The following is a 15,984-nucleotide window of genomic DNA, read 5'->3' on the forward strand; positions in this document are numbered from 1 at the left end:
TGCTAAAATTTAACAATTTATATATTTTATTTTTTATTATTATATTTCTATTTATTATTAGCTTAATTTATTTTGGTTGAGCCAAGACCGGCTTTTAACTGCACGTGCTACTTGAGTTTGCCAAACAAAATTTCTTTCTCTCTCCCATATGCTCTCTTGCAGCTCTCTCGCGCGCTCTTTAGCTCTCACTTTTGTATACAGCCGGCAAGCAAGTCTCCAAAGCTGGCGCCAAAAACCCGCTAGACTGTGGCTCCAACTTGCCAGGCCCGAGCAGTTGCTGTTGTAACGTCGTGGCCAACACACGCTTGGAGCGCAGATAGGAAAGGCAAAAAAGCTGAATCGCTCTTTTCGGTCGTTTCGGCAATTCGGTTTCGGTTTCGGTTTATTAGTCTCGCTGTCGGAGTCGGAGTCGGTATCGGTATCAGTGTCGGTGCCGTTGGTCTGGCCAGATCGGTTAGTTGCAACTTCAGCGATTTTCTCGGCTATTGCATTCGGCTGTTGCTTTGATTGATGAACTGTACATTTGAGCCAACAGTTGCCGACACGGTGTCGGTCAGTGCAGTCAGTTGGACGCGTTGTTGCAACAACAGAACAGTTTGAGCTTGCAACTTTCAAGCTGCGTCAGAGTGTCAGTCAGAGGTACGAAAACAGAAATCGAATTTCAAGACCAGGAGCAGGAACAGAGCAGTGCAATCAAAATATACTTACCCCAGTGCTTGTTTGTGCTTCGTTATTTCGGTTGCGCTATTTATTTTTATGTGATGGCCGCATTGTGACGCTTTTTGGACATTTGCTTGTGGATTTTATAGCGCTGCCCGCAGGCGCTTTATACTAAAAACCCTCGAGTCAACAACTGGCAAACAAAATAATAAGTTCAATTCGCATTCGCATTTCAAAAATGTTTATCGCGCTCGCGTTGACCCCATACCCAAACTCATTCAGTGCTTTAGTTCCAGTGCCACACTGCTGCTCCTCCTCCGCCTCCGCCACCGCCTCCTGCTCTTCATTGTCGTTGTGTGCTTTGCCTTCATAAATTATACAAGCGCATTTAGGTGAACGACTTGCAAATAAATAAGCATTTACGCTTTTATTATTGTGCCGAAGTATATACACATATATTTATATACACACATATATATATAGAAAGTGCGCGGGTGTGTGTGTGAGTGTTCTCTGGAAATCGGTCCCATGCGGCGCTGAGCTGGAGTTGCCCAAAAGCGCGCTGGCTTTGCATACTTACGGCTATAACATCATCTTTTGCATACAATCATATGCGGCAGTCGCTTTGGCTTTGCCTTGATTTGTGAGTGCCGATAATAACGCGATCGTCTGAGCCTGAGTCTGCGTCTGTGTGTGTGTGTGTGAGTGCTACAATTGCTGTTAATATAAACATAAATAAAAGGTAGGTAGAGCGCTCGCAAATTGCGCATTGAACTTTAACTGAATAACAACAACAGCAAGAGCAACATTATTATTATTATATGAGTGCAATGACATTAACGCTATTATATAAGCATAACGTCTGCAACGTCATTGACATTATGCACACACACACACACACATGTGTGTGTGACGTGTGCCCGCATCCTGATGCTGGCTCATGCCACAAAGTGTTGCCGTTGCCATTGCCGTTGCTGCTGCATAATTGTAGCAAACTGGCTAAAAAGGCTGCTCGTCTCTCACTCTGTGTGTGTGTGTGTGTATTTGTGCTGGGTGTCTCTAACTGCCTCTAATGAATAAATAAGTGCCACTAATAGTTTTCGCACTTCCTGCAGCAGCCAGAGCAACAACAGCAACAACAGTTGCTTGTTTAGACCGCAATGCGAGCTCATCAAATTGCAATCTGTGGCGTCTACAGTCTACAACAACAACAACGCTAACATGTTGACAATATTTAATTATAAAGCAGCAGTCAAGGTTGCAACAACACGAATAGCAACAGCAACAGCAACAACAGAGATAATATAATTATCTAGCAGTTCTTTCTTGGGCAAGAGTTTGCCACAAAAGTTCTGTGGGCCGTGGTAAAAACAAGTCAATTGCCCTGCTCTAGCTGTAATCATTTTATTTGCCTTTCCCACACACACACACATAGAAACACACACGTGCAGAGCTTATGAAATTGTTCACATTTATTTTTGCATTTTTATAGTGCAACTTTGTCACATTTATCTGAGAATTCTGCAAGAGGCTGGCTGCACCTCTCACAACATTTCCTGCAAAACAATTTTCAGCAACAGCCAGCGGATGTAGCTCGCCCTGCGTCTGTGAGCCCGGCAACCCAAAAGATAAACATCAAGCAGTGCAGAGACGTGGACAGCTCAACGATGACTTGCGCAACTGCCAAATACATGTAAGAGACGCAGCAGCAGAAATTCATAGAATTTTCCTGGAGATGTTTTGATGATGATGAGGCTGAGACTGAGGCTGGCCAAGCGGCAAAACTTGCTCATTTGCTTATCAGCGGGGCAAGGCAATGACCTGCACTTGATTTCACTCACGCAGACTCATCAACTTTTAATTAGTTGTAATTTGTAAATTTTACGTCAAACACAAGCCACAAGCAACAAGCAGCAAGCAGCGTGAGGGGGCAGAGTGAGGTGTCTGCTTTGATGCTGCCGCAATTGCCGTTGATGATGTTGTTGCTGTTGCCACACTGACAGATTGCTGATAAAGATACCGGGGGCCCTAAAAAGCGCGCCACACCAACGCAGCAACGTTGTTGCAAGCGTCTAATCGCCATAAGCTGTGGCGGCAGCGGCTACGCTGGTTTGGCTTTTGGTTTCCGCATCCATCAAGCGCCTGTCAGCGGCGACTGTTTAAAAGGATTGCCCACAAAACAAACAAAGCAACAAAAACAACAACAACAACAACTTCGTAAATTTTATTTAACTGACAGCAGACAATTTAATTCAATCAATTTGTTAAATAAATTGAATTATTTATGCGACATATGCGACAGTTTATGAACGCATTAAATTCAACATTTTATTTGTTTATCTGTCCTCAGTTTGTTTAAGATTTTATTTGTTTTTCTGCTACTATTTTATGGCCTATTTCGGAGTGCAGAACTCTTTTAATTAGCAAATTTAAATTGTAAACATATTTACGATCTTATTTTATGGCCACAAACATTCAAACTTATGTTGCTCATGTGACACAACAAAAAATGAGCGCAAACTACTGGCAACAGCAATTACAAGCGCAAACTTTTGTTTTTATGCTTGTGCAGTATTTGATTTTGCAACAAAACTCAGGCAAAGCACTTAATTAATTTCTGCAAAAAAATGGAAAAAAGTAAAAGAGGGCAGCAACTTTAAGAACAAAGGTTGCTGCTGCTGCTGCTGCTGTTGTTGCTAGCCTAGTTGCACGTTAATTTCCAATTTGACGCAATAGCAACAGCAACAATGTCAAGCTTGCACACACACACACATATACACATATGCGCTGCCTGCAACAGTAAAACTCAAACTAACTGCAAACTCGCAGCAGCAGCAGCAAAAAAAGAAAAAGAATCGAGCCAGCAACATGAAGAGTTGGCTGAATGCAGAACCAATGCTTGCACCAGTTTCCCAGTAGTTGAAACAGTTAGTTGGGCGCTAAGCAAAAAGACAAAAAAGAGTGCCAGAGATGAGAAGAAAAACAAAAACTACGCCGAGCTGCGCACACTAACCGAATGAACTGAACTGGGAGATGTGAAGCCTGCAGTCGGCAGTCTGCTTTAGAAAGTAGCCAAGGAAAGCTAATGCAAGTAACCCAAGCTAAACCCGTTGGAAGCCAGAGCAGCCAGAGCAGCCAGCAGTTGTCGCTGTTGTCGTCGTCGTCGTCGCCTTTGCGTGATGCAATTGCCAGCAACGCGCCAAAAGATTGAAAGCAACGACAGCGAACGTAACTAGAACACTTGATGTTGTGCATGTGGATGCTGCTGCTGCTGCTGCTGCTGCTGCTGCTGGTGCTGCTGATGCAACTGCTGTTGATGTGCTTTTACCTGGCCTGCTTAGACCAGCCCACCCCACCCCACTTCAGTTCACCCCTCTGTCTATCTTATAGCTGGCAACAATTTCCAATTAAAGCAGCTGCCGCGCCGTTGCCTCAGCTTGCTTTTGTGTCGCTTGCGCAATCATACAGCTAACTTCTGATGCATCACTGCTTGCAACTCCCCAGCTGAGGAGCGTCTTATGTAAGCTGCGTCAGCGACAGGAAGCCATCTGTAATGGCCTTAAAATACACACTTTATGCCCTGGCCATAGCCATAGTCATAGTCATAGACATAGCATAGCAAGGCAACAGCTTCAATTAGACGCTAGTTAATTGCAGTGCGGCACTCTTGCTCATTACTTAGATTTTCTTTTGGGGCTCTGGGCTCTGTGCTCTCTGGCATTGCCCTCCAAATGATGCGGCACCCAATCGGAAGCTAACGGCCCGTGTCGCAGCCCTAACTGCAAAACACAACGTCAACATAGCTAATTGATCATTAAGTCTATTTCCGCACTAACTTGGCCAGGCTAAAACTCGAGCTCAGCCCAACTCGTTGTTGTTCTTTTTGGTTGCTTTTCATTTTTATTTATTTTCAAAGTAAGTCATAAAGCGCCAACTTTTATGACAGCAACTAGCACAACAGGCATGTTGCACGCAACACAGCAACAGCAACAACGGCAACAGCAGCAGCAACAATAATAAATATCGAATATAGCACGCAAAACGAAGCGATGACGCTGACGACGATGATGACGTTGCTTCATTCCCAGCGAAAACATTCTAGCCGCTGGGCTGGGCACACACACACACACATGTATATCTAGTGCATATGCTTATACAATTTGGTTAAAGTTTTATGGGTTTTGAAAGCACAAGAATGGACACGAAAATTGGTATAGACAGTGAAGTCATAAAAGCAAATGCGCTGCATGTTAATCTAAACGAACAGAACTAGCTGAAATCGATTTCTGTCCCTAACTCTGTCAGTGTGTGTGTGTGTTTGTGTGTGTGTTCGTTTGTACTCTTGCGGCTGAGCACAAGAAGAATCCGAAACAAACATAAAATTAAAATACAAAAAAACAAAAGATGAATACACTAGCTGCTGCTGCTGCTGCTGCAGTTGATCATGCAGCATCAGCATCAGTCAAGCGGCATAAACTCAAAAGAGAAAGGAACAGCTAGAGTTAGCTGCTGATGTTTAATGTAATCAAGAATCTTGAGTGAGAGCTGCGCTACCAAATGAATGTTAAATGCGCAACTGTGTGAGAGTAAAAAATCAAAATGACTCAGGCCAAAGATCTAACAATTTTTGTCAGTCTGTCTGTCTGGCTGTCTGACTGTCTGTCTGTATTTTTTTGAAATTCTGATAGCATCTGTTGCTGACCCACTGCCCACATGCAAAAATGTTGTCGAGAGAACTTTTGGCTAGCACAGTAGCTGGCTGTGGGTGGGAGTGGGGAGTGGGGGGTGGGGGCGGGCACTTGGATGTAAGTTGCATGTCTTTCATGTGAACTGCATTTTATGCGTTGGCGTTGGCGTTGACTGCAGTCTGTCTGCATTTTGCTCTCCAGCAAGTTGGCTGCCAGGCCTTTTTTGGGCAGCAATTTTGCTGTTGCTGTTGTTGTTGCAGCCAAAAATAAAACGAGCGTTTGGCTCATTTTAAAGCTTGTTGCTTGTCTGTTGTTCGGGGCTCCATGCCCCATTGTTTACGGCCTAAACACATTTTGGTTTTTTCTTCGCTTGTTGTTGTTGTTGTTTTGTTCCAAGAAGAACTATGCTTCGGCTATGGCTACGATGCGGCCATGTATCTGCTTTGGGCCAGCTAAAAGAACAAGCGATCTTAATTTACGTTAGCTCGTTAACTAGAAATACCGTTAGGCAGGCAGCAGCAGCAGCCTCTTTCACTCTCAAGCATTGCTCAAGCTGCTGCTGCTGCTGTTGCTGCTCTTAGTTCTAAAGGTCTTGTGGTCCACATTGCGGCTTTGCAACCTTTTTTGGGCATTTACAACGCCTCTGCGCCATTGTGGCCACTAGCACACACACACACCCAACTACGAGTAGTGCTGCTGTTTGTCGAGGGCGCGTGAAAATGCCATTGTAACCCCCAAACACACATACACACTCACACACACACATGTATCTATGCTGTGTATCGAGACGCGGTAATCAACATTTTGTGGTCAACGCGGTAAAGAAAAACGCTAGAGAATAGCCAATGCTTTTTCGTATGCTTTATTGCCAATTGGAAAGTTGGCAGCAGTCGAGAGAGCCCAGAAACCCATTCATGCAACAATCGGTGGCATGGTCATGGTGCTAGAATGCTTTATGTGCCATTGTTTGCGTTAACTGTAATTGGCAAAGAGACACAAATGCAAGTTGGCCAATAGCCTAGACGAAAGCGAAAGAGTCGAGTGAACTCTCGTATGCCATAAATATGAGCAGGCAAAACGCCGTTAAGTAATAAATTGCGCCTGAGAATGAAAACTGGCCAGAGCCAGAGAAGCAGCAGCAGCAGCAGCAGCAGCAGCTAAAAAGACACAATGAAATAAAATTGATTTAATAACTGCCTTTTGCAGCGGCACATCATTAAAAGCGCTTAACTAATTGCATTTTTCCGCGTACGCAGCAGAAACGCAACGACTAAGCGACCAACTAACGACCGACTAACTAGTTAAAGCCAAGTCAGGTCTAAGCCGCGGGCCAAGAGCAAGTGCAAGTTGTGGCTAAAGTCAGCAGATTCATCAAACGCTCAATCGTCGACTCGATTGTGAATGCCAATGCCATAATTCTAAATCACTTGCAACAAACTGTAGCTCGTTTTTGCTGTGGCAAGGTGTGCGGCTGTGTGGGTGGGGTGGGGGGAGGGACCACCGTCAAGTCAATCAATTAGGCATTTCAACACATGTGTGCGCTGTTTACAGTTCTAATTCCAGCTGCATTGCATTTGTAAATGCCTTGATGTCTATGCAGCCGCATGCCACATGCCACACCAGCATATGCATGTGTGTGTGTGAAGTATTTTTAAATAGACCGTGCACGCTTAATGATTTCCTGTTAAATTGCTGCGGTGCGGCATTGACTCTTGCTGATGACTTCGCCGCCGCCGCCGCCGCCGCCGCCTGCAGTTTGTGAAATATTGTTGCCAAAAAGTTGCTCAAGCTGCGCTCAAGTTGCGGCAACCAACACACTAACCCACAAACATTTCCCAAGCGCTGCAACCCAATCAATAATTTCTCAGCTACTCAAAAACTCATTAGGTTACGACTGTTGAAATCACCACAGCACACAAAGCCAAAAAATAATGATAATAATTTAACAAGCAGACAGACCGAGAGTCAGAGAGACAGACAGAAAGACATATCTTATGTGTTGTTATTTTTAGACACTTTCGCTGGCGGCCAAGAAATTAAAAGTGTAAACCTGCTAATTCAGCTCAGCAGCTTAGAGTGGCAAACGCGTTAGGAAGTTCGCAGCTGAGATATGTTTTAATTAGCAGCAATGCCTAAGAACAACTTGAGAGCTCGCTCGGTGATTAATGATATATCTATGTAGTTAGCTGCTGCCAAGGCCAACTGAACAAACATTGACAGCACATCAACGGGCGGCGACTGCCTTAGCTTTGAAAGCTGGGCGGGGCGGGCGCTATCTACGCGCCAGATTTGATTTATTGACCAGGCCCACCCACGAGCAACAGCTTGTCGGCTTTAATTGTAGCAGCAGCCATGAGCGAAAAAAATTGAAAAGCAAATATGTAGACAGACGAACTCTTAAATTAACTCTAGCTACTTTGATGGGGGTTATGCTTACTTATGCTATGTATTGTTATATTGTTTATTAAGCTGACAGCGGGGTCTTGGAGCAGCTGCTCGTTCTCCAGACATAATATGCACTCGCTGTTAATGTAAATAAATCACAATCGTTGCTAGTCGGAGGAATTTTTCAATTTCAAATTTATGTTGGCACATTTGTCAAAGTTTTTAATTTGTTATGTTTCCTTTGAAGACTCGTCGTGCACGCCTCTAACTTTAGCTTTGACCCGAATGTATATTTTTTCTTTTTTTTGGCTAACGCTTAACCTTGACACCAGCAGCAGCACCAGCTACAGCTCCAAAGTCAAAGTGCGCCACGGTGCGGGCTGCCGTTATGGCTGAGACTGAGGCTGAGGCAATAAAAGAAACTGTTTTTCCTATAGAGTATTTTATTTAAGTTTATTTTCTTTTTTGCGCTTGTTTTTATGCGCACAGACTGAAGACAGAAGACAATTGCCTGTGCATGACTCAAACGAAATAAATTGCAAAATCTTTCGCAGCGCTTATGAAAAGTGCGGCATTTTTTATGATTTTATTTTTTCCTTTAGCTCTAGTCTTAGATTTGCTTCAAGTCGTATAAATTTTTATTGTGTGCTGTGCTGTTCTGCGCTGTGCTGTGTCTGGGGCAACGTGAAACTATTTTTATTGCACGCAGTGTTTGTGCCAATGGAAATAGCATAAAGAGCTGGCTAAGCGGCAGCTGGGAGAGGTCGCCGCCCAAGACTTAATATTTAATCAGTAAGCTGGTAGAGCTTGGGAACTAAAACTAAAGGGCGCAACTGCAAGTGCAGTGCCTCTTCCATATAAATTGTTGGCCATAAGCCTCGGCAATTACTTGCTCGATCGAAAGCAGGCAGTAGGCTCTTTAAAAATGTATGTCAATTGGTCAATTTCCGCCCCAAATGCGAGTGTAGGCCAATTAAATGTCATTAGCCTGCAACAGTTGCTGCTACTAGAGCAGCCGAGTCAACGGATTTTAAATATTTATGCCTGGCCGGGGGGCAGTTTAATTAGTTAAATGGGCGTTAGGCAAATTATAGTGCAATATCCGCAAGCGATTGACAGTTCAATCAACTCGGCTGTTCGACTGCTCTAATTGCAAATAGAAATTTCAAAGCAAATATTACGTATACGCCAAGCTGATACCAAAAATATCAAAGCTGCCACCATTGTTGTGTCAGCAATAACCCAAAAAACTAAATAAACCACAAACAAAAAAAAAAAGGCAAACAACATGCCAGCGGCAAGCGCAACAGCAGCAGCAACACCTTTGGAGTGGCAATTTGTTGACGCTGTTGTTGCTAGCACAGACAGGCGGGCAGGCAATCGGAGGGGGGCTGGGCTGGCTGCCCCGTTTTGGCGACAGGCGACAGGCGGACAGGCCGTAACAACTGAGCGTACTACAAATGGCAAGCAAATGTTGCTAGCACTGCTGGTTGGCTGGTTGGCATTGTTGTTGGCACAACTTAAACCCGTTGCGCTCAAGTATGACTCAAGCAATCAATTGGCAGCCAGTCAGGCACTTTGTGCTGCTTTCGCACTCGCAGCAGCAGCAGCAGCAGCAGCAACAACAAAGCCACGAATCAGCATCAGCAATCGAGCATCTTGAGCGTATGACTTAACGCCGCCGCCAAACAATGACCCAACAATAAAAGCTGCTAATAGCTACGCTCAGCAATTGTTAAGACTCTTAAGACTCGTTTTGCCTTTTCAGTTCCGGTACTGGAACATTTTCACACACACGTGTGTGTGTGTGTGTGTGTGTGTGCACTCGTTTTTGAAAAGTGTCAAATGCAACGCATGTAATAATATCAACTATTCAAATTGCAAATGCATTGTCGCAGTCGCAGTCGTTGTCGTGTTTGTTGTTGCTGTTGCCAGCACTTGCACAATTTTCATTCGAATTGCATAGAAAATTGTCGATGCAGACACACACGCTTTGCAAATTGTTGCAATTTCAACGCTGACCATAAATTGTAACAACTGTCGTTTGCATAAACTGCCAACAAACAATCGACAAAACTGCACAAACGTCAATTTGCAATTGCGTTTATTAAAGTGCGCATAAATTTCAACACGAGCACGAGCTCGAGCTTTTCCTATATTTAAAATTGATATTTCATTTCATATTTCACACGCTTTCCCAAGTGCAACATGGGCTTGGAATTATTATTCATGCGCTGGTTTCTATACTTATTTTATTTGCATTTTTTACAATTAAACTTAATAATAAACATTCTAAAGTTTGTTTCCTTATCATTTCTTTTTCAATATTTTTGTATCGATTTTGAATTTACCAACATTTTATCGCTTTATATTTGATTTAACAATTTGTTGTTATTGTCATAACTCCTACCAATTCGCATTGCCAGAAAAATGTCACAAAAATATTATTTTTTATTATTATTATTGCAATGCATGTAAACATTGTTATTAATTAATATGGCTGACTGTTCAAGCTAGACTGCAAATCAATTTTTTATTGAATTTTTTTAGCTGCTTTTTGTTTTATTGTATTTAAATTGCAAATTGCTCAAACAAATATTTTCATATGTTGTATTTGATTTGGAGATGGAGATGAAACAAAACTACCGACACTTGCCACAACTCTTTTTAATTAGACACACAACATAAATTGAATTAACAGCACGACCATAAAATGTACTAAACAACAAAAACATATAGATACTGCTATATACGAATATATAATTGTTGGGCAACGTGCAAATGTTGAATTTGTTTATTTTGCTGTTTTACTTTGACCGCGGCAATTTATTAGCAAACCCAGCAGACAGGCAGCCAAAAAACCAAAAAAAAATAACTAAATGTATTTTTAAATTGATTGATCTAGCCCAGAGCGAGAGCGAGTTGTCTATGAGACTTGGGGGCAATCAAATTGACTGCTTGTCCGTCTGTCTGTCTCAGCTGTTCAACTGTCTGGGTTCAATCAAAATTTGTAATGAACAAGCCGGAAAAAAATGCTAAAATAACAAACACAACGCAAGTTCTCTGTCTCTGTCTTTATATCTATCTCTATCTGTGGAGCGTAGAGTGTTGGTGTCGTACAGCTTGTGAGTACCATTGCTTGTTAGCATTGCTGTTTATTGTTGGTGTTGTTGGTGTTTCATTATGCTGCTGGCTTCGCGCTTTTAATGATACAATTTAAAATCAACGCAGACTCATGATTTTGCATATTTGAAGCATTAAACCTTGCGGTCCAACTGCTGTTACCGCTGCCGCTTCCATTGCCACTGCCAGTGCCGCGTGTAGTTCTGAATCCGTTTAATGCTGACTCTGGTGCTGGGGCACATAATTCAGGAACGGTTCTTTCAGTTTTTAACAACAATCAATGACCGTAGTGAGGCAAACGCCCCGCTGTGATTTGACCAAAAGTGACGGCTTGGCCTCCGACTAAATTGAGCTTTTGCTGCTCCTGCTGGTTTGGCATGCCGGCCTGCCTGCCTGCCTGCCAAAAGCTATCAAATAAATAACCGCGAGAGACCCACAAGCGTCTAATGCTGCGAGATGGGTGTGGCCACCCCGGCGAAGAAATAAAAATAAAAAGCCCCGGCAGTGCAGAGTTAAGAGAAATTGTTAAGGGGCAACATTTTGGCTAAACGATGCGCATTACTTTTAATTAAAAGCAACGCCAGCGAGTACTGCACATGACTTGAACTTGAACTCGAGCGAGCGAATAACGACGAGGCTGTCGGCCCGGCCCGGCCGTCAGCATCAGCGACCCCCAAGCAGCATCGCAACATCGCAACATCGACGACCACCACTCTGTGTCTAATTCCAAGTCCAGGTCCGAACTGCGAGTCGCGCACATGATTACCCATAAGCTGACACAACGCTCGTTGCACAGTTCGTTGCAGAGCGCGTCACAGTCTGACTTTAATCAGTTTGCCACACAGCAAACAGTTTCGGTCTCAAGCTGGCATTTGATGTTAATTTGCAGTGAGACATTGCGCATACGCAGCGTGGCCAAACTTGTAAATTTACAAGCCATGAACATAAAAATTCAATCACACACACGCACACACACACACACATACAGTTTAATTAGCTTAATATAAACATTACATGTGTGCGGCTGTAGGTGTGAATTAACTTTAACAGCTACGCATTCTACGCTGGCCAAATGCTCAGCCGTCTGGCTAAAACACGTTATGCATATGAATGGCATGGAATAGTACAGATACAGGGGCTTAATTAATTGATTGCGCGTACGGTTTTTATTAAACATTATCGTATCTTTCCCGTACATTAGTATGTATGTATATTGATTGCTGCCCACGCCCAGTTCCAGCCAAATAATTAGCATAAAGCACGTGCGCCAGCCAACAAGAGCTCATTTGTATGCCAAACTGAAGCTGGCACAACCTTCTTTTGCTACCAATGCGAGCGCAATGCAACTGGGTGGTGGCTACCTGGGCTGCTACCTGTTGGCACAACACAAACACACACACACATATGTAGAGAAAGACAGGTGCGTATTGCAAACGCCCCAGCTAAACGGCACTCAAAGCGTTTCGCATTTGTTTTATACAAGTCTCGCATGCAATGCAATGCTCAGCCACAAACCAAGCACAGCAACCAAGGCAGACAGTTGCGCATTTCATTTTAGTTTTGCGCTACTGCATTTATGCCCAGAGGCCAGGCCAACAATGCATGAATCACAAGACTTGCATCAAGGTCTTGCAACGCTGACTTTACTATACACTTTGCGATACTCAAAGTAAAAAATTTGTTGAATAAATAAACAATCTATACAAACAGCAAGCTGTAGAAGACAGTACTTGGGGGAAATTCAAATTAGAAGAAATTAAACTTAGAAAAGCATTCGAACCGTAGAGAGTTGAAAGTAAAAGAAAATGAATCGCTTGGTCATTTTAAATTAAGGAAAACTGAAGCAATAAAAGTTCGATAAATTCGATAAATAATTAAATATTATTTCTTTTAACGAAACCCTACAATTCTATTGTGTCAAATTGTAGCTTCAACCAACATCTGTAGTTGCAACTTTTTGATTTTATTTTACTTATAATTTGAATCACAGCAAAATAGTACTGAGAACCTTTGAGAAAAAAACGAATTAAATGGCTAATAATATACAAAACATATTTATCTTTAGCTCTAGACTCAGCACACTCTTCAGCAGTGAGAAAAGATAAACGCTCTTTTTTCGTTATTATTTCATACTTAATTTCCTTAATATTTCAATACAAAGTTAAATAAACATTTTAATAAACTATAACTCATATGGCAGTGACAAGAAAGAGATATTCTACATATATTAGCAACTTTTTATAGATAACAAACTTTTTTAGAAATATAGTTTTAGTTTTGTGTATATTAAAGATAATTTATTCGCTTTGGCCGCTTGTTAAGCTTTCAGCTTTGAAAGTTACCGTTAACTGACATTTCTAGTGCAAAATCTCAATAGAAATAAAATCAAATAGCAATTAATTCTCAAACTGCATCGCTTCTATGCACTCAGTGCTCAGTGCTCAGCGCATTTCTATTTAAGTGGAGCGCGTGTTATTTTAGTTGCATTTTATTTGTGGTTTGCGCATTTCACGCTTTGCCAAATTGCCAACTTGACCAGCACAAAAAGCCGCAGCAAAGCAAAATGAAACCATGAAAACACCGCTATATGCAACACACGCCCAGTCGCCCACATTGCTGTGTGTGTGTGTGTGTATTGGTGTTCATAACATTTTATTTTTTAATGCACATTTTCGTTCACAATTTGTTGTTAATGAATGCAAGTGCAATGGCTTGGCTGGTTGGTTGGCTCGGCGCGGCTCGGATCGCAGTTAGTTGCCACAGATTTGCAGCAAATTGCGCCCACAAATGAGGTCAGGCAGCCGCACAATGCGCGCGCCGTTACTTGCCTCACGTGTTGACTTGTGAAAGTAAACGCCTGTCCCTCCCACTCCGCCTCCCCATCTCGTCAAACTAAGCAAGCAAACAAGCGGCTGTAGCTGGTGTTTGCAATTTCATGTGAGCCTGCAAGTAACCTTCACATAAATTATTCCCATCAAAAGCTTAAGACGCGCGCTTGCCGCTGCTTGCTGCTCACTGCTCATTGCTCGTTGCCTTGCCATTCACTGCGCGCCGTGTTGCAGCTTAAGACATCGTGATAAGCTGCAAGATATTTATCTGGCTAGCAAATTACATGAGGCAACGCCTAGGCAACTGCTGCAGGCACTCGCAGGCAGCGAGTGAAAAGAGAGAGGGCACCAATGAGGTGTCGAAATCATTGTTAGGCAGTGCACACTGCAAAACACGCATACGCCCCATGTTACGTGCGCTGCAATTGAAAACTTTATTTGCTTTTGCTCTTGCTCCAAGACCAAGAATCCAAAACTATACTTAAGCGCTTAAGCGCTGCCATAAATCATTTGTTTATATACTTAGGCGGTTTTTTTTTTAGAGTTTGGCGAGTTAATGAAGCGTGCATAAGTTTATTTTAATTGGCTGACACATGGACACACACACACACACATAATTGTTGCCAAGCCCAGATTTTACATTTTGTACATAGGCCAAGAATCTACGTGTACCAGCAGCAATCAATTCGATAACACTTGAATACAAAATGAGGGTCATTAATTTTATAACAAACTATGTTGGCCGGGGCCTGTGACTTGTGGCTTGGCTGTAAGGCACACTTGAGCTCAAGTTGCCGTTGCGTTGTCGTTGCGGCTTGGCTTATCCGTCAAGCCAAAACTTGGCGCGCCAGTCAGTCAGTCAGTAAGACAGTCAGTCAGTCAATCATAACCCGTTTCAGCTGCTGCGAGTACGCGCACAAATCAAAACTCGTTATCGTAGCAAAAAGATCTATAGGACCAATAAAATATACAGCGCACAGAGCTCAGACGCCTACCTTGCCATTGGCTCTGTGGCTGTGGCTGTGGCCAGCTTGCAGTAACGAAATACAGAAAAAATTGTCAAGCTCAACGTGTACGGCCATCAAAATGTTGCACGCCGCATCAGCTTGAGGCGAGCTTGGCAGCATTTTAATTGCAGCGCTGAGTTATGTCGTTTACATTTGAACTTCGAGGCGCAAGTCGTGGCCGTTGCTGGAGTTATTTTTTTTTTATTTTTTTTTGGGTCATGTCTAGCTAATCAAAGGCTGTAGTTGTGGCTTTTTAGCTGCTGTGGGGCTGTGGGGCTGCGGTTACGCCCACCAGCATTTATCAGGCAACGTCGCTTGGGTTCTCGGCTTGCAGATGCCGCTTTTATTAAACATATTTTCCGCTATGCCAAGCAGTGAACAGACAGCGCCCGGACAGACAGCGTCTGAAAGTTAAGTTAAGGAAACGTGAGCTTATGGTTTATGGCGACTTAATAAGCCACGGCAGCTACTAACAGCCTAGCTGAGCTGAGCTGTTGCCTGTTGCCTGTTGCAGCCGTGTCGACAACAACTAATGGCCAAGAGACAGAGTCAGAGATAGAGGAAAGCGGCATGATAAACAACCGAAGCGTTTTAAACGGCTTCATTAATCTTATTCAACGCGCTTGGCTCTGTCTATTAAAGCTTGTAATGCGCCGTGTGCGCAGCCAGCAGCAGCAGCAGCAGAAGCAGCAGCAGCAGCAGATAGCAGGACCTCTCAGAGCTGATGAGCCGTCGAGGCAAGCGCAATCAACAGCGCCAAGGTTCAAATGTACTAGCTGTCAGCTTCACGTCATGGCGGCATTTTATGAGTCCAGCGACTGTCATTGGCCATGGCCCATAGCTAGGCCAGGCGCGCTTACTGTCACTGTCAGTAGCACTTGGCAGCTGGCAGTTTGATGTGAAAGGCCTGCTGCTGTTGCTGTTGCTGCTGCTGCAACTAAATCAAATTGAAAATCTTGTGCTTAGATAATTTATCACATAAGCACTGTCTATGCTTTTATAGCCTTTCTAAATATAAAAGTCTCTATGCTGTTAGTGTAAATAACTTGATTTGCTTTTATGCTGCAGCAGATCAAAGGGCGGGCCCAACTAAATCTATGCACATGCCTCCTCACGTGAGCAACTCTAATCTCTGTTTAATTGCGTAGCACAAACGAAAACGAAAAAAGTGAAGTACGACAATGCGTGACGGGATTTGCTGTCACGTGTCCAACTTTAGCCTTGTCACGTGTGCTAGTTGCAGCTCCACGCCGCTGGCTCTGGCGCAGCAGCAAACATCAAAGACATTGGCAA

At 43.3% G+C, this 15,984-nt stretch overlaps 1 protein-coding gene across 7 annotated transcripts in view; it reads left to right on the forward strand.

Annotated features, from left to right (window-relative positions):
• The first annotated feature begins 298 nt into the window (after window positions 1-298).
• Window positions 299-15,984, forward strand: part of LOC108603462 (band 4.1-like protein 4) — a 52,816-nt gene continuing 37,130 nt past the window's right edge. For 3 of the 7 annotated variants that reach the window (XM_017992300.2, XM_017992301.2, XM_017992299.1), the window contains exon 1: window positions 299-1,052. The gene's annotated coding sequence lies outside the window, so the exon portion shown is untranslated. Of the gene's footprint in view, window positions 1,053-1,155; window positions 1,403-15,984 lie in introns of those variants that run through there. The other 4 variants (XM_017992295.1, XM_017992296.1, XM_017992298.1 and 1 more) reach the window with 4 other exon arrangements.

Source organism: Drosophila busckii, chromosome 3R (genome assembly GCF_011750605.1).
Source record: "Drosophila busckii strain San Diego stock center, stock number 13000-0081.31 chromosome 3R, ASM1175060v1, whole genome shotgun sequence".
Taxonomy (NCBI): domain Eukaryota; kingdom Metazoa; phylum Arthropoda; class Insecta; order Diptera; family Drosophilidae; genus Drosophila; species Drosophila busckii.